Genomic DNA, 22,348 nt, shown 5'->3' with positions numbered 1-22,348 from the left:
ATAAAACTGCATAGAACTAAACACACACTAATGAGTGCATGTAAAACTGGTGAAATCTGAATAAGTTCGGTAGATTGTATCAATGTCAATTTCCTGGTTGTGACAGTGTTCTATAGTTATGCAAGATGTGACCATTGGGGGAAATTGGGTGAAGAGTGTATGGGAGCTCTGTCTTATTTCTTATAACTGCACGTGAATGTACTATTAACTCAAAGTGAAAAGTTTTTTAAAAGCACGTTTCACAGACCATCAAGTGTAGTATGATTCCCTTTGTACTCATGCCCTCAAAAGGACATACATGTATATTTGTGCTTATATATGCATTAAAAAATTTCTAGAAGACCACACAAGATACAGTTAATAGTAGTAGTTTTGTAGGCCTGTGGTAAGAAGAGACCTAGTTTTTACTGTGCATCCTTTTACACTCCGAATTATTTTAACAAAGTGCATATTTTCTTTTTAACTTTAAAGGAAAATTAGTTGAAGAAAATTAAGTGTTGTAGTCACTGGAATCAGATGTGCCACTTTATCATCAGAGTCCTGGCATCTGATTCCTCTTCCTTGGCTGCGCTCTGCAGAGACTCTGATCTTTGCATTGTTGGATGAGACTGACTGCCTGCTGAGGCCACCAAAAGCCGGGACCCATCTCTGATGGACACTTTCACTGAAATCAGTGCCCTTTATGGTTAAAAGTAATAATTCTCCTCTTCAGTGGACAAAAAAACTAGGTGGATCCATAAGGAATGATATAAACAAAAATCAAAATATACTTTTAAGAAAAAGAAAATTACAGAAAAATATTGTATTTTTAAAAATCTGCATGTGTGCAAGAATTGTGAGGATTGCACATGCATGAACACTATATGTATTTATGTCTATACATAAAATGTTTCTGGAAAAAACTGTTATCAGTGGCCACCATTAAGGTATAGTGTGGTAGGCAAAATAATGTCCCCTCAAAGATGTCCGCGCTCAACCCCCAGAATCTGTAAATATGCTTTGGTACATGGCAAAGAGGAATTAAGGGTGCAGATGGAATTAAGGCTGCTAATGAGCTGACCTTGAAATGGGGAGATTACCCTGGATTATTCAGGCATGCCCAATGTAATCACAGGAGTCCTTATAGGTGAAAGAGGGAGGCAGGAGAGTAGGGGGTCAGAGTCAGAGAGAGATTTGAAGATGCTATACTGCCGGGTTTGAAGATGGAAGAAGAGGCCATACACCAAGGAATGCAAGCGGCCTCTAGAAGCAGAAAAGGCATGTGAACAGATTCTCTTCTTGAACCTCCAGAAGGAATGCAGCCCTGCTGACACCTTGATTTTAGCCCAGTGAGATCCGTTTTGGGCTTCTGACCTCCAGAACTGTAAGATAATAAATCTGTGCTGTTTTAAGTCACTGAGTTTGTGGTAATTTGCTACAGCAGCAATAGGAAACTGACATAATGGATGTGAAGGAAAGAGGATCCATGGGAATATTTTTACTTTTAATTTACACCCTTCTTTAAGAGAAAAAGAAATAAATTCAACAATTTAAGAGCTAAGTGGTGACCCTAGATAAATGGTTTTCATTTTAATTTGTTTTAAAAAATTATCATCACAGGGCCGGCCCGGTGGCGTAGTGGTTAAGTTCACGTGCTCCACTTCAGAGGCCCAGGGTTCACAGGTTCGGATCCCAGGTGCAGACCTAGCACTATTCGTCAAGCCACACTGCAGTGGCATCCCACATAAAATAGAGGAAGACTGGCACAGATGTTAGCTCAGTGACAATCTTCCTCAAGCAAAACGAGGCAGATTGGCGACAGATGTTAGCTCAGGGCCAATATTTCTCACCAAAAAAATAAAATAAAAAATTATCATGGTGTAAAACATTACATGCTTTCAAAAAAAATTAATATCCCCCTAAACCCTTGTCCTGTTTCCCAGTTTTGCCACCTAGAAGTAATTTTACTTTTTTAGCCATTTTTTTATTGCAGTAACGTTGGTTCATGACATTATATAAATTGGTTTTCATCGAAACTCTGGAGCCCAGAGGGAGAGAGGGGCTCTGAGTGGATGGGGCTCTAGGCCCACTCAACCCTGTTTCATTTTTATCTTGTTTATATTGGGCTTTGGTGGCTGTATTAGTTAGGATTCTCCAGGGAAACAGAGAGAGCAGAGAGAATTGGAAAAAGCTACAGTTCTCCTCGGGTGTCTTTCTTTACTGTCACACAGAACACTCATAACACTGATACCAGATGTGTGGAGTTTTTCCCTCCACCAAGAAATACTCTGTAACACTAGCTGGGGGTGGGGTCCTGTGATTTAACTCAATTCTGACACTATCTACCTGGAGATAGCGTCAGATCCCATGTTAAGGGCTCAGTCCCACAAGACTGCCTTCTCTCCACTTCAGATGCCAAATCCCAAGTCCAGGTTGCCACTGTGCTTCTAACCACTCAGCTATAAATCAGAGATTCCCACAACCCCCTCCTTGGGTTCGATTAATTTGCTAGAGAAGCTCACAGAACTCAGAGAAACACTTACTTATGTTTATCAGTTTATTGAGGAACATGATAAAGGGTACAGATGAGCAGCCAGATGAGGAGATACATAGGGTGAGGTCTGGGAGGGTCCCGACTGCAGGAGCTTCTCTCCCCTAGAGTTGGGATATGTCATCCTCCAGGTACATGGATGTGTTCACCAACCTGGTAGCTCCCTGAACCCCATACTATTGGGATTTTGTGGAGGCTTCCTCATGTAGCATGATCAATTACTAACTCCATTTCTAGACTCTCTCCCCTCTCTGGAGAATGGAAAGTGTGGCTGAAAATTCCAAGCCTCTAATCACGGCTTGGCCTTTCTGGTGACCAGCCCCCATCCAGGATCCATCCAGGAGCCCACCCACAGTTGCTTCATTAGAACAAAAGATGCTTCTAGTGCTCTTATCACTTGGGAATTTACAAGGGTTTTAGGAGCCCTGTGTCAGCGACTGGGGATGAAGACCTAATAGATACTTACAAATCACAATGAAAGAGAGAGAGACTTAGAGAAAAAGATTATAAGGAATAAGCTCACACAATTATGGAGGCTGGTAAGTCCCATGATCTTCAGGGTGAGTTGGAAGCTAGAGACCAAGAAGAGCTGATGGGGCCCCGGCCCTGTGGCCGAGTGGTTAAGTTCGCATGCCCTGCTTCCCCAGCCCGGGGTTTTGCTGGTTCGGATCCTGGGTGTGGACATAGCACCACTCATCAGGTCATGCTGAGGCAGCGTCCCACATAGCACAACCAGATGCACTCACGCTAGGACATACAGGGGGGCTTTGGGAAGAAGAAGAAGATTGGCAACAGATGTTAGCTCAGGTGCCAATCTTCAAAAAAAAAAAAAAAAAGAAGAGCTGATGGTTTAGTTCCAGTCTGAGTACAAAGGCCTGAGAACCAGGAGAGCCAATGATACAGTTCCAGTCCAAAGGCCAGCAGGTTTGAGACACAGGAAGAGTGGATATTTCAGTTTGAGTCTGAAGGCAGGAAAAATCCAGTGTTCCAGTTCAAAGGCCATCAGGTAGGAAGAATTCTCTCATACTTGGAAAGGATCAGCCCTTTTGTTCTATTCAGGCCTTCAACTGATTGGATGAGGCCCATCCACATTAGGGAGGGCAATCTGCTTTTACTCAGTCTACTAATTCAAATGTTAATCCATCCAAAAACATCCTTACAGAAACACCCGGAATAATGTTTGACCAAATATCTGGGCACCCTGTGGTCCAGTCAACCTGACACATAAAATTAACCATCACAGTAACTAAAAAAGGTTTGAACATCTTTGACCTACTAAACATCCGCCATTTTACTGGTGAGAGATCTGAAGCCAGAGAGAGAAAGGCCCTTGATCTTCTGATCTTCTTTACTGCATTTACATTTGCTGATCCGATTTAGGTGCAGGGCTTCATTTTCATGTGGAAGCTCCAGGGTAGAATCTGTTTCCTTGCTTTTTCCAGCTTTTAGAAGCCACCACGTTGCTTGGCTTGTGACCTCCTTTCTCCATCCTCGAGGGCAGCAATGATAGGTCAAGCCTTTCTCACATCAAATCACTTCAGCACAGACTTTCCTGATTCCCCCACTTTCACTTATAAGGACCCTTGTGATTACTTTGGTCCAACCTGGATAATCCAGAATAATCTCCCCAGTTTGAAGTCAGGTGATTAGCAACCTTAATTCTATCTACAACTTTAGTTCCTCCTTGACAAGTAACATAACACATTGACAGATGCTGGGGAATAGGAAATGGACATCTTTGGGGATCCATTATTCTGCCTACTACAATACTATTGCAAGAGACATCTGAAAGAACCTCTCTCTTCACACTGCTGACCTATTTCCAGAGGGACACTGTCTTAAGGCTGAACCCTTCGTACTTTCTGGCATCCAGGCCCCTCTACAACAGGGCCTTACCTTACTTGGCCAGCATTATCCTCTCATAATTTCTTCTTTAATTGATTGTCCTGCCTGGAAAGTGGTCATTTCTCTTTGGACCCACATTATAGAACCAAAACCAACCAACCAACCTAAGGTCAGCTCTCATTATTGAGTGACACATTGAATCAAAATTCCAAATAGTTTCTATATACTTCAGGACCTTTGCATTTACTATTCCGTCTGCTTGGAATGCTCTTCTCCCAGAGTTCCATAAAGCTGCCTCACTTTTTTCAGGTCTCTGTCCCACTGCTTCACAGATCACCATAGCATAAATGGCATAAATTTGCCCCACTCCATCTCTGTCTCTTTCTAACTCCTTATTCTGCTTTATTTTTCTTCTTAGCATTTATCATGACTTCAAATAGATCATATATGAAATTGTTTTGTTTTCTCCTTCCCTCCTCACTAGAATGTGAGCTCCATGAGAGTAGAACTTTGTTTTCATCACTGCTATATCTCCAGCATCTAGAACTAAGCCTGTTACCTACTAGGTCCATATTACCTAAAGCAATTGCAGATTCAATGCAACCCCAATCAGAATCCCAATGACATTCTTCACAGAAATAGAACAAAGAATCCTAAAATTTACATGAACAACAAAACACCCCAAATACCCAAAGCAATCCTAAGAAAAAAGAACAAAGCTGGAGCTCTTAGTTTCATCACAATCTCTGACTTCAAAATATACTACAAAGCTATACTAATCAAAACAGCATGGTACTGGCACAAAAACAGACACACAGGTCTATGGAACAGAATTGAAAGCCCAGAAATAAAACCACACATCTATGGAGAGCTAACCTTTGACAAAGGAGCCAAGAACATACAATGGAGATAGGAAAGTTGCTTCAATAAATGGTGTTGGGAAAACTGGACAGCCACATGCAAAAGAATGAAAGCATCTTTTCGAATACCATGTCTACTCAGGCAAGGGAATCAAAAGAAAAAATAAACAAATGGGACTACTTCAGACTAAAAATCTTCTGCAAGGCAAAGGAAACCATGAACAAAATGAAAACAACCCACCAACTGGGAGAAAATATTTGCAAATCACATATCCATCAAGGGGTTAATTTCCAAAATGTATAAAGAACTCATACAACTCAACAACAAAAACACAAACAACCCAATCGAAAAATGGGCAGTCGGGGCTGGCCCAGTGGTGTAGTGGTTAAGTTCGCGTGCTCCGCTTCAGCAGCTTGGAATTCGCAGGTTTGGATCCCAGGCGTGGACCTAGCACTGCGCGTCAAGCCATGCTGTGGCAGCATCCCACATAAAATGGAGGAAGATTGGCACAGATGTTAACTCAGCAACAATCTTCCTGAAGCAAAAAGAGGAGGATTGGCAACAGATATTAGCTCAGGGCCAATCTTCCTCACAAAAAAAATGGGCAGAGGATATGAACAGACATTTTTCCAAAGAAGATATTCAAGATAGCCAACAGGCACATGAAAAGATGTTCAATATCACTAAATATCAGATAAATGCAAATCAAAACTACAGTGAGATATCACCTCACACCTATCAGAATGGCTATAATTAACAAGACAAGAAATAAGTGTTGGAGAGGATGTGGAGAGAAGGGAACCCTCATACACTGCTGGTGGGAATGCAAACTGGTGCAGCCACTATGGAAAACAGTATGGAGATGTCTCAAAAACTTAAAAATAGAAATGCCATACAACCCACTATTCTACTACTGGGTAATTATCCAAAGAACATGAAATCAACAATACGAAGAGATCCATGCACCCCTATGTGCATTGCAGCATTATTCACAATAGCCAAGACAACCCAAGTGCCCATCAAATGATGAATGGATACAGACAATGTGGTGTATATATATACAATGGAATACTACTCTGCCATAAAAAAAGACAAAATCGTCCCATTTGCAACAACATGTATGGACCTGGAGGGTATTATGTTAAGTGAAATAAGCCAGACAGAGAACAACAAACACCATATGATTTCACTCATATGTGAAAGATAAACAAACACAGATAAGGAGAACAGATTAGTGGTTACCAAAGGGGAAGGGCGTGGGGAGGTGGGTGAAAGGGGTAAAGAGGCACATATGTATGGTGACAGATAAAAATTAGACTATTGGTGGTGAGCATGATTCACTCTATACAGAAACTGATACATAATAATGTACGCCTGAAATCACACAATGTTTTAAACCAATATGACCTCAATAAAAAGAACAAAGGCAAACCAACCAATCCAGAGTCCTCATCTCTACCACCTCCTCTATCGGGTTCTCACACTCAGGGCTACTTATTCCTCTGTCTTAACTAGCCAGGTCCAGGTGCTAGACAACTAGGGACAGCCCCTATGGCCCAGAGCCGCTGAAATTATTCAAACTAGTCAGTCCTAAACCTGTTTACTCTGCCTCACTTCTTCCTTCTCACAGAAACCAGGATAAAGGCTCTTGCCCACATCTCCTCCTTGCTCCCTTTGCCTCCTGATCAACCCCAGTGCTTCTTTGTGTGGCCTCTGGAGTGGCATTCCCCCTCCTCTTGGGAACTGTTAGGACCAATCTTTTTATTGGCGGTCTTCTGTCTCCCGATCTGATCTGTTAGCCTTCACCATACATGAATAATAATAAAACCTACATTTGAAAACAAAAAACAAACAAACAAAAAGAAATCACTTCTCAGTGCCTTTCACATTTTCTGAGTGATGTCTCTGTAGCTTCGCCCATGTGGGCTCTACCTCTGGGTCTGATGTTTAAGACTATTAAGACTTTGGACAAGTGATCTCTCTGAGCTGTTAGACATTCAAGAATTTGAAGCTATTATTATTATTATTACTACTACTATGACAAATTCCCACTTGAAATGGGGATAATTAAGTACCCGCCTCGTAGGATTGGCATGGTAATGACATGAGACAAGGCTCCTAGCACTTTGGCCTGTGGTAATTGCAGAGTAAATGGTAGTAGCTATGAGCAGCAGTAGCAGTGTCACATCTGCTGTGCAAATTAAGTTATAAAGTCAGCGTATCAAGTCAAAATGAAGTAAAATTATGCTTGGAAAGTCCTACCAATTTCCCATAAAGTACACTATCCCTGCCTTTGTGTATATCCTGTCCAGCTGAATTACTTCCCCCATGCTCACCCCGTGGCATATGCTTACTGAATGGAATGGCAAGTGGAATTGTTTTTTCTATTTCTTTTATTTTCCCGTATTGGATGGGGAGGGAGGGGCGGCGTGCACACACAGCCGAATTTGCGTAAATTAAATGCAGTGGACGGGACACCACTGGCTTCTTAGTATTAGGAAGCTGGCTCCCTTCAGTGTTGTCTACTGTGAGCCCTGTCCTTGGCTACTTTCTTGTTCTCTGAGACTGAAAGTTTTTTAAAGGCTGACCATGAGACTCCTTTCTATAGAAACAACAGAATTTTAGTTGGAACGGATCTTGAAGGTGCTGGCCAACGCACTAGGTGGCAGAATATCAGAGTTCCAGATGTGACTGTGCTACTTACAAGCCGGATGAGCCACTCAATCTCTCTGCCTTTCAATACGCTCACAGGTGAAATGATGGCCTGTGCTGCCTGCCTCCCAAGGTTGTGGAAAAGACTTCATGAGACAGTAATTATCACAATAAAGATACTAATAATACCTAACACTCACTGAAGACTAAGTTATCTCATTTAATTTTTACAATACCCTTGAATGAAGTAGTGCCCATAGTTACCCCAATTTACACATGGAGAACCTGAGACACCAGGTGTGTCAAAACACTTCAAAACCTCTGAAGTGCTTTGCAAGTGTAGGAATGAGTGGAATGAGCATGTTGAGGGATAGAAATATAAATGTGACCTTGGGCAAGTCATATCCCAAAACCCGGCCTAGTTTTCTTATCTGTAAAATGAGAAGGTTGAACTCTTTCAAGGTACCTGAAAAAAGCTTGGAGTAAGGTCTGTTGTCTATACACTATAAAGTAAACTATTTCAAGAACAAATTCTAGTAAGTTCACTTGTCAAGCTCTCTCTAGTAGCTCTATTCGGTTTACATGTTGAAGCATGCATGACATTTCACTCATTGCCAAATCGCCCTTTTCTTTTATGTTTATTTGACAAGCATGAATGCTTGGAAATGTTCTGAATATTTCCTCCTTAGAGCACAATAAAAGGGCAGAGGAACATTCTCAGTAAAGCCTGCTTAGTGCCCGATTATAATTTAATAATATTCATGGCTCCTCTGGTGTGCCTTACTGAAATATTGAATGTGCGTTTCTCTGTAAGGCAAACAGCATGTGTTTATTTCCCCATGTTTTAATTGTAAATATGACATTAAAATTTTTCAGAGAGAGAGAAGGAAAGGAAGGAAGGAGAAAGAAAGGAAGGGAAGAAGAGAGGGAGGGAGAGAGAGAGAAAGACCCTCTGCTCTAACCCAATCCCAATATTTTTCATTCCAAGATGCTTCCTTCAGTCCTTGTTCATCTGCTTCCAGATTTTTCCACAGTTCATTCATTCATTCCACAGGTATTTATTAGCCCATACCACGTACCAGGCACTCACTGTTCTAGGCACCGAATATGCAGCAGTGAGTAAGACAAAGTCCCAGCCCTGGTTGCAAGCCCTGTGTACATGCACTGTTATTCCCTCTCTTTTTTTCCTTTGGCTTAACATTCCATCTTAAGCATTTTTCCATGTGCCTGTCCTGAAAGAATGAGGACAGAGAGCATTGCTGCTAGGGAAGAGACTTGAAGATGATAATAATGACTATTTCTTGAGCAACTCCTTTGCAATAGGCACCATCTACATGATATTCATACATGATCTCATTTACCTCAATCTTTACTACAACTCTGTGAGGTCAGAAATATCATTTTATCCCCATTTTACATATAAGGAAACTGAGACAGCGAGGTTATTACTGGCCCAGATCACATAGTTTATAAACTGCAAAGCCAGAATTGGAGTCCCAGTCTGCGTCGCCCCAAACATTTCCCTGTAGTCTTGGGATGGAACGGAGCCTTCTAGTTCTTCCTTAAGGGGCTTTGCTTTGGTTCCATTTCTTTCTTTTTGAGGAGGGTAGGGTGTGGAAAGTCATTCTGCACCGCCTTTTACTCAATTTCATAACTATTTCAGGTTGGAAAGGAGATAGAAGTAGAGAGAAAGGAAGTAAGATGCAATTCGGAGGAAGTGAAAGAAAATAGGAACTCTTCCTGTCTTTTTCCCTTTTCTCGCCTCAAGCTTTGCCACGACATCTTTTTGTTTGGAGAAATAATGGAGAAAATTAGAAATGGCACAAAACACAAAATATTAAGGTATAGGAATTAGACTGAATAGTCGAGGAATGCCAAAGACCCACAGCTTTATTGCATACATGCACCAGTGGCTGGAGGGAGGCCAGGGTCACCTTGAACTCTTGAGATATCTCCAAGGTAATAACAGCAACAAAAACAAAATTCCAATAACAGGAATCCCCGGACAGTTACGCAGCTCTTTATGGTCTTCAACGCCCTGCACCACAGTTTCTCAAATATGAGCCATGTGTGGATGCTTTCTATTGGCAAAAAATTCATTTAGACCCTCAGTGTTGATCTTTTATTATAATGCTACTTAAATACATGCTAACGTAAAAGAGACATCAACTCCTTATGCTTATAGGAGTTAAACAACTATATAGTCAGAATGATTTTGCATATTAAATGCAAACAAAACTACAAAATCAATAAAATTCAAATCACTAACATTAATTTAATCTGATGGATGATGTAGTTTTGCTGAAACTAAATCGCTTTCCCCAATGTGAGTATTGGCATGCGCATTATTAAAACACTTCCTCCGAATTAACTATAAACTATCTGCCTTCATTTGGAACAAATACATCATTTAGCATGAGGTCCACCTCTGTTCTTTTCTCTTGCATCAAAAACAATAAGACAGTACTCTTGGGGCTGGCCCCGTGGCCGAGTGGTTGAGTTCGCACGTTCTGCTTCGACGGCCCAGGGTTTTGCCGGTTCAGATCCTGGGCATGGAGATGGCACTGCTCATCAAGCCACGCTGAGGCAGCGTCCCACATTCCACAATTAGAAGGACCCACAACTAAAAATACACAACCTATGTACTGGGGGGCTTTGGGAGAAAAAGGAAAAATAAAATCTTTTAAAAACAAAACCAAAAAAACGCCAGTACTCTTTGTACTATTATGAATGTAAATAGAAGTGCAAATTCTGATGCTGAAATTGCATGGCAGCACTTAGTTATGAGGTGGTCATCCACTTAGTACAATCTGGGAGACAACTCGAGGACCACAGTTTTGGGAATATCAGCGATTAAGAGCATAAGCTTTGGAGTCCAACAGATCCGAGTTTGTATCCTGGCTCTGGCTTTGTCACTTTCTAGTTGGACAAGTTATTGAACCACTCTGTTCCTCAGGTTTCCTTCTCTATAAAATGGGAGTGATAATAATAGTACTTTAATTTTGCCAGCAGAAACAGGCACCATGACCCACTTTCTAGACGTGCATGATGTTTAAGCCTGAAACTGCACAGAAACTTCAGAGCTCCTCGGTAACTTACTTCAAAGCTCCTCTGTAACTCGAGAACTACATGGAGTTGGGCAAGTTGAAAAAAAATGTCTCTCTGGCCTCCCACCCTACCCTCCCAATATCTGCATATGCTGTTCCAGGTTCGTGTTTTAGAGTGGAAATGGAAAATGCGATTGAGCCTAAAAGGGGAAACAACTGGCCATGCCAGTAAATAGACAATTGAGAATGAGTTGAACCCATGCCACAAGACAGCTGTTTTTATCTGAAGCCCACCAGTAGGGGCTTGCCTTTTTGCTTCCTGGCCTGGCATGAATCCCTTGGTTCCTGAGGCCCCCAAGGTTGAAAATAGCTTTGCCACCTGCCAATGGTTGGTATATTTTTAGGACCAGCAGGATTGGAAACAGAGCTTCGTATGCCTGGAACTTGAGCCAGGCTGCTGGGTGGGTCTCTCACCTCCATTGGGTTGCTAGGTCCTGAGCTGCTGGATCAAATCCAACAGCAAGTCATAGAAGAGGAGAGAGAGTTCTGAGAGGAGCAGATCGGAAGAGTGAAAAGAGGTGGGGTTTGTTTGCTTTAGGGAGGAGAATGGGCTGAGCAGAAGGTCTTAGCTAGTGGATATTTGGATAAAGGATATAGGAAAGTTGTGTACACAGTAGGACCCCATAAGCAGAAATCACAGTACTAGATCTTTCTTTATTTTTTAAAAAAAGGGGAATTAAAATTGCTCTTATTGTCTCTTACTAATCTCTCAAACAAAAAGCCCAGTACTCTTGAAACTGTCCAAATACTGTGTGTTTGAAAAATTATAACAAACAAATCCAAAGATTTTGTTCTCTTCTTCCTCTATCCCCATCCTACTCAAGAGAAAAACTAATTCATCATATCTCACTGTGTGTGTCTCTCTCCCGAGTGATTTATCAAAGGCATTCTTCCGAACCAATACAACATTCCTTCTAAGGGGAACACACAGAGGGAGAGAAGAGATGAATAGGTGAGAGAGCAGAACAGGAGGACCTAACTCAATCAGGGAGACAGAAAACAATTCCCTGAGGAAATAGTAGGATTAAAGCGAATTGTACACAAATGCTCATAGCAGCTTTATTTGTAATAGCTGCAAACCAGAAACAGCACAAATGTCCATCAACTGGTGAATGGATAAACAAACTTTGGTGTATCAGTACAATGGAGTATTAGTAAGAAAGGGGAATGAACTATTGACACACCCAACGTAGATGAATCTCAAAATAATTGTGCTGAGTCAAAGAAGCCAGACCAAAATGAAAGGGACATACTATAAGATTCCATTTATATAAAACTCTAAAAAATGCAAACTATGTGCATTAAATATGTACAGCTTTTTGAATGTCAATCATACCTCAATAAGGTGGTTTAAATATGCAAACTAACCCATAGTGACAAAAAGAAGCTCAGTGGTTGATTGCAGAGGGGTGTAACAAGGGGAGGCAGGGATTACCCAGGGCCATGAGAAAACTGTCCAGAGTGATGGATATGTTCACTATCTTGATTGTGGTGATGGTTTCGTGGGTGTAGACATATGTCAAAACTTATCAAATTGTACACTTTAAATATGTACAGTTTGTTGTATATCCATTATACCTCAATTCATCTATTTTGAAAAATATTTTTTAAAATTGAGTTTAAGATCTGAAGGATGATTAGTATGAAACTGTGGTGCAGAAGTTGGGGGAGGGGCGGTGGGATGGGGAAGAGAGCACTCCAGGTAGAGAAAACAGTGCACAAAGTTTCTGAGGGGGGAAGGGTATGACATGTTTGAGGAGTTCAGAAAAGTGTTATTTAGAAAGATTTGAGAGATCCAAGGGAAAAGTGGCAGGAGATGACGTCAGAGAGGGCGGCAGAGGCTAGATCATGCAGGGCCTCACATTCATCTATTCTTTTAGCAAATATTTGCTGAGTGCTCACTACGTGCCGGGAACTGTTCTAGGTGTTTGGGATTGTATTAGTTTGCTAGGGCTGCTATGTCAAAGTATCACAGACTGGTGGGCTTAAACAACAGAAATTTATTTTCTCACATTTCTGGAGGCTGGAAGTTGGAAGTCAAGGTGTTGGCAGGGTTGGTTCCTTCAGAGGGCTCTCTCTTTGGCTTGTAGATACCCGTCTTGTCCCTATGTCTTCACACGTCTTCCCTCTACACGTGTCTGCATCCTAATTTCTTTTTCTTATAAGGGCATCAGTCCTATTGGATTAAGGCTCACCCACAGGACCTCATTTTATCTTAATTACCTCTTTAAAGGCCCTCCCTCCAGATACAGTCATATTCTGTGGTACTGGCAGTTAGGACTTCAACATATGAATTTGGGAGAGGATGCAGTTCAGCCCGTAATAGGGATATAGCTGTGCACAAAACAAAGATGTGTGGTCTTGTGGAGGGGGTCTCATTCTAGAGGAGAGAGGCAGAGAACAAACAATAGTCATAACAAAGTATATAGACTGTTAGAAAGTGCAATGGAAAAAAGAAAAAGTATAAAATCTTTAAAAAAAAAAAAAAGGGGGCGGGGGGCCGGCCCCGTGGCCGGGTGGTTGAGTCCGTGTGCTGGGCTTAGGCAGCCCAGGGTTTCACCACTTCGAATCCTGGGCGCAAACATGGCACTGCTCATCAAGCCACGCTGAGGTGGCGTCCCACACGTCACACCTAGAAGGACCCACAACTAAAAATACACAACTGTGTACTGGGGAGCTTTGAGAGAAAAAGGAAAAATAAAATCTTTAAAAAAAAAAAGAAAAAGTAGGGCAGGATGAGGGGACTGGGAATATGAGCTGTGTGACAGGTGGAGGTGAGGATGGAAGCAAAGAAGGAAAGTTACAAATTTTGTTCTTTATCCTGGCGGCAATGAAAAGCTATTGGAGGGTTTGAAACAGAGGTGGGACATGATATTTGCTATTGAAAAACATCACTCTGCTTATGGAAACTAGAATAAAGAGTGGGAGAGGCAGGTAGGAGGATATGGCAATAGTCCAGATGCAAGGTTATGCTGGCCCAAATTAGGCTGGTAGGAGGAGGATGGGATAATGTTGATAGATTTAAGATATGTTAAGGAAATTGAATCAATAGGATTTTTTTTCTGCTTTATCTCCCCAAACCCCCCAGTACATAGTTGTATATCTTAGTTGCAGGTCCTTCTAGTTGTGGGATGTGGGACACTGCCTCAAAGTGGCCTGACGAGCAGTGCCATGTCTGCGCCCAGGATCCGAACCCTGGGCCGCAGCAGCTGAGCACACGAACTTAACCACTCAGCCACAGAGGCGGCCCCAATAGGATTTGGTTTTTGATTGAATGTGGAGTGTAAGGAAAATGGACAAAACAAGGATGACTCCTAGGATTCTGTCTCACAAAACAAGATGGATGATGGTGTCATTCGCTGGGATAAGGAACACTGAAAGAGGACCTGGCTTGGGAGAGAAGATCATGAATTTGATTTTGGATGTGGTGCGTGAACTGCCTGTATGATACCAATGGTCAATTAGGTATGTGGGCCTGGAGGTCAGAGGAAATGTGTGGATTGGACGTACAGATCTGGGAACCAGCAACATATAAACTGTAGAAACAATGGGAGTGGATGAGGTCATCAATGCCTGGCAAGACTACTTTGTTTCTCTGGTCTGTTTGCTCTCCCACTTATAGCAATGACAGTTTCACACTTTCTCCATCCTCTGCAAGACTTCTACCACCTGGACTCAATCAACACACAAACATGTACCACCACCACCACTATCATCATCAACTGACCCCCGGATTCCAACCTCTCCTCCTGAATCTTGCCCACTATTCCCTTTCTCATCTTTTTTAAAAATTATTTTATTGAGGTCACGTTGGTTTATAACATTGTGTAAATTTCAGGTATCCCTCTCTCTTCTGTATCTTCAGTCACTCCCTCTTTATTTTCTCCATCTTATCATCATTTAAAGATGCTCAAGCCTTTCACATCTTTAGAACAACTTTCCTCGAGCCCACTTCCCCCTCTAGCTATCATTCTTTTTTCCCCTTCATTGTTAAACTTCTCCTAAGAGTTGTCTATTCTCACTGCCTCCATTTTTTCACTTCCCACTCACTTTTCACTCTACCTTAATCTGTATTCCACCCCACCATCAAGTGAAATCTTTCAAGAAGGTGGTCAGGACCTTCATGTTCCTAAATCTAATGGGCAATTTTTTATTCTCTTTGTCCTTGATATCTCAGAAGCATTTGTAACAGTTGACAGCAGTTGAGAACAAAGGTTGCTCTCTTAAAGTGCCAGGCTCACTTCATTCATGTATGAAAAAAATATCTGCCAAATAGTCAAGTCTAAATAACCATAGTTTGTCTGTCGTTCTTTCAAGTAAATGTGGAGTTCCATGAAAAAAGCAGCTAGTTCAGTTTGTAACTCAACTGAGCATGTTATTTCTTTTGAGACGACCATCACACTTTTTTATGCAGAAGTGCTTTGTGTATTCTTTTTATTTTATCACACAGAATATTAAAAAGACCTTACTCAAAGGTTGAAATTTAATCAAATTAATACATTTTATTGCTTCATCAAGTAAAAATTGGATTTTTTTCTTTCTTCAAGTGTGCAGTGATGAAAAGTACAATGACTATTAGTACAGTCTGATGCCACTGCCTTGTTTCACCCACCATTGCTTTTGCACCATCGGTGAAAATGTTCACACAGTAAAAAGGAAAGAGCAGGGCAAATAATAACTATTATTAAGCAAATAGTTTTGACAGATTAATCAGGATTTGCCCCTACACTGGTGCATAGAGCCACATTTCCTGAGAGGTGGATAGTGGAAAAAAGTGGGGTTCTGTTGGCATGGAAAAGGAACAGAATTGGTGTTGATAGCCAAGGAAATATCTTTTCATTGAAAGAAGCAGGTGTAGTGGGATAATTACGGGGAAAATGGTATAATGTGAGGTTTAATCAGAGAGTAGAATTTTGAATTAGGATAAATTTCTGCCGATTACCAGGGTAATCTAGAGTGTTGGAGTGGGTGGCTGAGTGGAGGAGAAGGTCATTGGAAACAAGGAGGTCAAGGGATAGAATGGCCAGGGTAATGGGTGGGTTGACCATGTGGACACTGAAGGCTCCCAGGATGATGGCAGCAGGACTTGCAGTAGAAAATAAGACTAAGAGCCAGTTGCTAAAGTCTCCAGTGGATACAGAACACTGGCCAGAAGTTCAGTTGGTAACAGGGACCAAGATGGAGAAGCGTTAGTACAGTCAAACAGTATGGACCTCAAAGGAGGAAGTAATGGCTTGAAAGTGACATTCGTCAATGTGGAGGACACCAGCCCCGCCTCCCAGCCTATGGAATGTGGGATGTTGAGAGACAAAGTAGACGCCATTTGTCTACAGAGAGAGCTCAGCCTACAGAGAGAGCTGCAAAGGAAATGTCATCCTCAGAGGAAAATCAGATTTCCATTAAGGTAAGAAGTTGGAAAAGATTGCTCAGAAAAGATGTTGAGGATGTAAAGGACTGTGATAGTTATGTAGCGGCCATTCCAGAAAGGGCATAATGGCAGTTTTTGGTTGCTGAGAGAAGAGTGAAACTTCAGGGAACAAGAAAAGAAACAGAGTATCATGGCAGGAAGTATATTTAGGAGATGGAGTGGGGGGAGGTATATGACTATAGGGGCTTAGAGTTGGGAAAAGACCTCTGAAAATAAACCTGTAAGCTACCCTAGATTTAGTCCTGCTGGCCTCTGGGAGGGCCAGATTTAGGCCTCTAGAATTCAGCTAAGTTTTGAAAAAAGGCCATGAGTTTATCAAGTCCTGAGGATACTAGGGATGGGCTTGGGGGGCGGGGAGGTGTAGGAACGGATGGTCTTGTGTTTTGTTAGACTAGAGGACACTTCAGCTAATTTTTTCAGAACAAAGGAACATCTGTCTCAAGTGTGCAAATCCATACCTCTCAAGAGATGGGAATGTTTGCAGCTGTGATATGAACTTCTCCAGTTTCTAACAATCCCATTCAAGTTATTTAAAATGGAAAGGGCTTCTACTACAGCAGCTATTCAGTTACAACAAGCGCAGTTACAACACTGCATGCTATAAACACAACAAAATTTGAGTTTAAAAAAAAGGCTATGAGAATATTATAAGTGGGACAAAAAAGGGCCAGGATTGTTCTTGGTTTAAATATTTTACGATATTACTCCAACCAAACAAAATAAAGGGATTTGTTACCTATACCTAAATAATCTCTAGTTATTTTTTTATTTTAAAGATTGGCACCTGAGCTAACATCTCTTGCTGATCTTCTTTTTTTTTCCCCTTCTTCTCCCCAAAAACCCCCTGTACATAGTTGTATATTCTAGTTGTAGGTCCTTCTGGTTGTGCTATGTGGGACACCACCTCAGCGTGGCTTGATGAGTGGAGCCACGTCTGCACCTAGGATCTGAACCGGCAAAACCCTGGGCCGCCAAAGTGGAGCGTACGAACTCAACCACTCGGCCACAGGGCCGGCCCCACTATAGTTTTAATCTGAGCAGTGTCTTGGTTTGTCATGATGTTTTTAAGGCAATATGACTACAAGTAATCACTTCCATTGTGGTCAATTTGACCTAGAATGCTCCAGCACTAGTAGATGACTGAAGGTGAGAAGGTGGTTTGAGTTGCTGACGGATAAATTGCCATAGCAGTGTTCTCTTACCTATTTTCAGAGGCTTGCTAATGTGGCCACAGAAGAGTAGCGTTGCGCCCAGAACTCCTTGGTCCTTTGCAATCACAAAGGGACAGACCATCAGGGGCTCTCCATCATTGCTGAGACTATACAATTATGCAAACTCAAGTAACCCAGCTTAAAAGTACCTTTGGCCAATCCCATTACTGGGTATCTATCCTAAGAACCTGAGATCAGAAATCCCAAGAGTCCCTTGCACCCCTATGTTCATCGCAGCATTATTTACAATAGCCAAGACGTGGAACCAACCTACATGCCCAGAAACTGATGATTGGATAAAGAAGATATGGTATATATACACAATGGAATACTACTCAGCCATAAAAAAAGACAAAATTGGCCCATTCGCAGCAACGTGGATGGACCTCAAGGGTATTATGTTAAGCGAAATAAGCCAGTCAGAGAAAGACGAACTCTATATGACTCCACTCATAGGTGGAAGTTAACATATTGACAAGGAGATCTGATCAGTGGTTGCCAGGGAAAAGGGGGGTAGGGGGAGGGCACAAAGGGGGAAGAGGTGTACTCACAACATGAATAACAATAATGTACAACTGAAAGCTCACAAGGTTGTAATCTATCATAACGTTAATAAAAAAAAAAGTACCTTTGGCCAAAGTGTATTTTGATGACATAATCATTTGTAGCTTAGTTTTTATTGGCTAAATATGATTTTATTTGGGGATTTTGCTTCAAAGACTAGGAGCTTGTTTGGGCGTGTGTAACCAGATTAAACTAGAATTGGCTTCTTAAACATGGAGTTTAGGTGCTTTAAATGTTGGATTTTGTTTATTTAGTAAAGTTACCGATTCTAAATACATATCTAGACTCTGATTTTATTCCACGTGCCAACGTTAAAAATGCATTTTATAGAGTTGTACAGAGAATCTCAAAGTTTGTATAGTCACTCCTATTTTACAGATTAAAAAACTGAGACTACAAGAGGCAAACTTGCCCAAGGTCACACACAACTAGTAAGTGTCGACGATGAGGTTTTACCCAGATCTGAATGCCTCTTACCCATGCTCTTAAACCACCGCACTGCACCGTAGTACACCTGCCTTCTGCAGTGGACATTTGGAAAAATACTTAAAACTGGATTATAGGCCTGGCCACTTTTGAAGTACAAAATCACACGGGCTGAAGTGAAGTATAATTATATACAAGCTACATCTTAAGTATGTGTTATTGCAGGATCTCCCTGCCATGGCTTACTCATCCTGACCATTGAAATCGTTTGTGCCTCTGTGATGAAATGTTCCCAGATGTGCTGTGGCATGCATGCTTACCTTAAAAACATTGTTTTCAAGTATATTAGTTCAGTCTGCCTTCCAAGTGTGCCCATGAAGTGAGTGGATAAGTAGGTGAGTGTGACAAGTTATATACATCTTGGATACTTAATGAAATTTTAGTGCTGCCCTTTGGCGTGTTCCCTCAACAAGGTGTCCCAAAAGTCTCAGTGCAGTTTTAAGCTTTAAATAGAAATATATTTCATTGAACACCTACAAGATTACTTGAGAAAAATCCCAGATTGGTCTGCCTTTTATGAGAGAAGCCAAGGAGCTAAGCATGAAGTGCAGAGTCACAGGGAGAACAGGCTTTGGAAAGGAACAGAGTGAAAGGGTGGAGACAGCAAGATAGCAGAAAGCTACTCAGGGCACGATGTGGGACCTCCTTGACAACCCTTAACCTTTTCAGTAAAGTTACCAAATTTAGAAAATGCTGACTATCTGGATCTCTTATGGGAAATGGCAAAATTCCTCTGGGTTTCATGCAGGACAGAACCAAGACAGCATGCATGAGTGTCTGACAGCATGGAGGCACTGAAGTATGAGGATGTAAAAGCATGGAAATCCTCTGGAAAGTTCTGAGATATGAGCTGGAATTGGGGGTGACCCAAGCCAGTATCTGGGCTACACCATCATTAGATAGTGTGGACCCCCCCTTGAATTTTTACAACAAAGTTGACTAGTCTCAGTGGCCCATAGCCTTTATTTCTTTCTTCGTCAGGTCTCAGATTCTTCATAATAATAACTAACATGTACTGAGTGACTTCTATGTTCTAGTCTCTTTACAAACATGCACTATTTCCTCTATTCAGGCCGTCATCTGAAGAAAGCTTTTACAGATGAAGGATCTGAGCTCAGAGAAGCTAAGCAACTTACCCCACTTTCCATAGCTCGTGACTCTGTGCTTCTTCTAGTAAAACCACACTACCTCGGAGGCCTCATTCCACAGTCATCTTCTATATTCAAAAGGAATTCCTGACTTTTGCTTCTTGTCCCTTAATATTATGCCTGAGACCGTCTCCTTGTCTTGGTCAATTTTCTCTGGCATAGTGAATAGAGAGCTGGTGTAACAGTGTTGTAACCTGACAGGTGCAAAGAGAGCAAGTGCCTGGGTTGCCACAACAGAAGGTAAAAACCATCCTTAGCTCTGCCCACAGGCTCACTAAGTCATAGGCTCCTCTTGGTGTCACTGAGGCCACCTCAAGTTCCTGGAGCATGTAAAATGTTCCTACTATTTAAACAATAAAACAAAATCATTCATACATAGTGTTGACATTTAGTAGTCAATTCAATAAATGTTCTTGACTAAGTGGTAATGTAGTAATTTTTATTTGTTATATGGGTCATGGGGTAGAGAGGAAGAGAAATACAGAACATTTTTCTGTGGTTGATTCTATAAGTTTGAATGGGGAATCAGAGCAGGAGAAAGTCTATTTCCAGGACCTTGAACAGAAATTTCTGGCCAGACCTGCCACAGACTTGAAGTCCAGCAACCTCATTGTAGAGACGGGTGAGTTTTGAGGCCCAGCATGAAGAAAGGAATTGCCTGAGGTCATCCAGCTCTAGTGGGACAATGAGAATCAGTTCCTACTTTTGCAAAAAGTACTCAAAGCTATTAAAGCTGTCTCTCTGCTCTGCCACCAAATGCCTGCAAGTATGATTCCTACTACTTAATTTTTTCCAAGATGAGATATGGCAAGAATGAAAAGGAGAGGAGCTCTCAGCAAAGGCTTCCACAATGGAATAGCAATGCAGTATGTCTGAACAGTCTAGAATTAAACGAATGGCCCTTAACACATTTGTATGCCTGGATTTGCTGTCTGTCTGGATTGTCAGGGGATGAGAATGCAACTGAAGCCTCGTTGGTGTTCAACCCTGTTATAGCCACCTCTTCTAGTCCCAGCCCCTGCCTCGAGGTAATGGGAGAACTAGGCGATATTCCCCACTCCTCTCAGAAGGCCCTTCTCAAACTAACCTCAGGTCAAAAGTAGTACACCTATATAAAGGCTGTGAGCAATATGTTCTCCTGAGTCCTAATCCCAAGACTGCCAGTGTCAACGCCTAGCAGACTGCATCTCTCTGAAGTAGCTAAGGTAGGCTTTACCAAAAGGGAGGTCATTCATTCTTCAACAAACATTTGCTGACCAATGACTCTGTGCATGGCACGAGGCTAGGACATGACGATACAGAGTTGAACTGTGGTTGCCCTCCATGGGCTCCCAGTCAAGGAGGTGAAGCAGACGTAAACAGACAATTTCACAGGTCAGCTCAACATAAGCACCTATAATACATCAGGCACAATGCCACGCCCTGGGGATGCGAAGGTGGATAAGACCAAGTCCAGCCCTCACCATCTCAGAGACAAACAGGAAAACAATGACAATATGGTTTTTAACTGCTGTGAAAGAGGTCTGTCCAGGGAGCTGGGGAAACTCTGAAGAGAAGGATCTAAAGGGAGTGTTCATCACCAAACCATTGTGGCACTGAGAAAATCCTGGGAAATCAATTTGATTGAGGCAGTAAAGGCGCCTGTTTAACACTCTGGCTTCATCTGGTAAATCTGATTCGCTGCAAGCCATATAACCTCAAATCAGTTTCTGAGAGCTTGGGGCAAGGACAAGGAAATTCAGGGGAAAGTTTTGCCCATTGCCTGCCCTTCTGTAGCCTCCTTCCAAGTTGAGCTCCAGTTTTGATTTCTCCTTATCTAAAAGGCCTTTCCCAGGAAGAATCCTAAACTAATTCATTCTGATATGTGAAGGACTGGTAATAGCAGTGTCTCCCAGACTTGCCTGAGGATAAGAATCACCTGGTGTCATTCCTAATTGTGCTGTTAACCTTTCTCCTGGTGTGATATTGTGATTTATAATAAGAAATATATACTTATCTTCCTTCCAATTTCTGGCACAGAGCTCCTAAATCCCTTGGAATTTCCTAAGTGATGAGAGCAATAAAGATGTCTTGATAGTCATAATAAACCTCTTTCAACCACACCTGAGTTAATGTTAATAAGGTGGCTTTTGGAAAGCACCTAAGGATTGGGGCTGGTTGCCAGGGGGACCAACCAAGTGATTAGAGGGTTGGAACTTTCCATCCCTCTGACCTCCAGGGAAGGGAGAGGAGAATGGAGGTGGAATCAATTACCAATAACCACTGATTTAATCAATCATGCCTGTGTAGTGAAGCCCCCATAAAACCCCAAAAGGAGCGGATTCAGAGAGCTTCCGGGTTGGTGGACCAGAACACTTTCATGCGCCACCATGCTGGGCCTCAAACTCAACAGAGTGCTTGAGGTCGAGAGACTCCTTTGAGACCTCACCTTATGTATCTCTTCTTCTGGCTGTTGATTCATATCGTTTAATATCCTTTGTAATAAACCAGTAATCTAGTGAGTAAAGTGGTTTCCT

General features: G+C 41.9%; 1 long non-coding RNA gene across 2 annotated transcripts in view; it reads right to left on the bottom strand.

Moving 5' to 3' along the window:
• LOC138921813 (uncharacterized) overlaps positions 1-20,050 on the bottom strand; it is a 76,314-nt gene extending 56,264 nt beyond the window's left edge. For both annotated transcript variants that reach the window (XR_011434668.1, XR_011434669.1), the window contains exon 1: positions 19,821-20,050. This is a non-coding gene — a long non-coding RNA (uncharacterized lncRNA). The remainder of the gene's footprint in view (positions 1-19,820) is intronic.
• Positions 20,051-22,348: the final 2,298 nt, after the last annotated feature.

The sequence above is a fragment of the Equus caballus genome, chromosome X, assembly GCF_041296265.1.
Source record: "Equus caballus isolate H_3958 breed thoroughbred chromosome X, TB-T2T, whole genome shotgun sequence".
Lineage (NCBI taxonomy): Eukaryota > Metazoa > Chordata > Mammalia > Perissodactyla > Equidae > Equus > Equus caballus.
This window is presented reverse-complemented; position numbering and strand designations above follow the sequence as displayed.